Consider the following 304-nt stretch of genomic DNA (forward strand, 5'->3'; position numbering starts at 1 on the left):
TTGCCAAGGGGCACCGGCACTGCCGGGCTGGGCCCGGGGCTACACATCCCGGGGGGGGTGTTGTGAAGCCGTCCCGGCGGGTTTGCACGGAGCAGCTGTTGGGCTGGGATGCCTCTTCGTGGTGACAGGTAAAACCACCCCAAACCTTCTGCGTGTTTGGGTTCTTTTTTGCTGTCTCCACAGCCTGCCACCGAAAAGAGTGAGGTACCTTCCGATGTTCTCCCCTTCCCGTGCCTGGTCGTTTCTTTCCTCTTGCTAGTAACAGCTTCCTGTAAATCCAGGATCCTCCTGCCTGCTGTGTGCT

The sequence above is a fragment of the Chaetura pelagica genome, unplaced genomic scaffold, assembly GCF_000747805.2.
Source record: "Chaetura pelagica isolate M959 unplaced genomic scaffold, ChaPel_1.0 scaffold708, whole genome shotgun sequence".
Lineage (NCBI taxonomy): Eukaryota > Metazoa > Chordata > Aves > Apodiformes > Apodidae > Chaetura > Chaetura pelagica.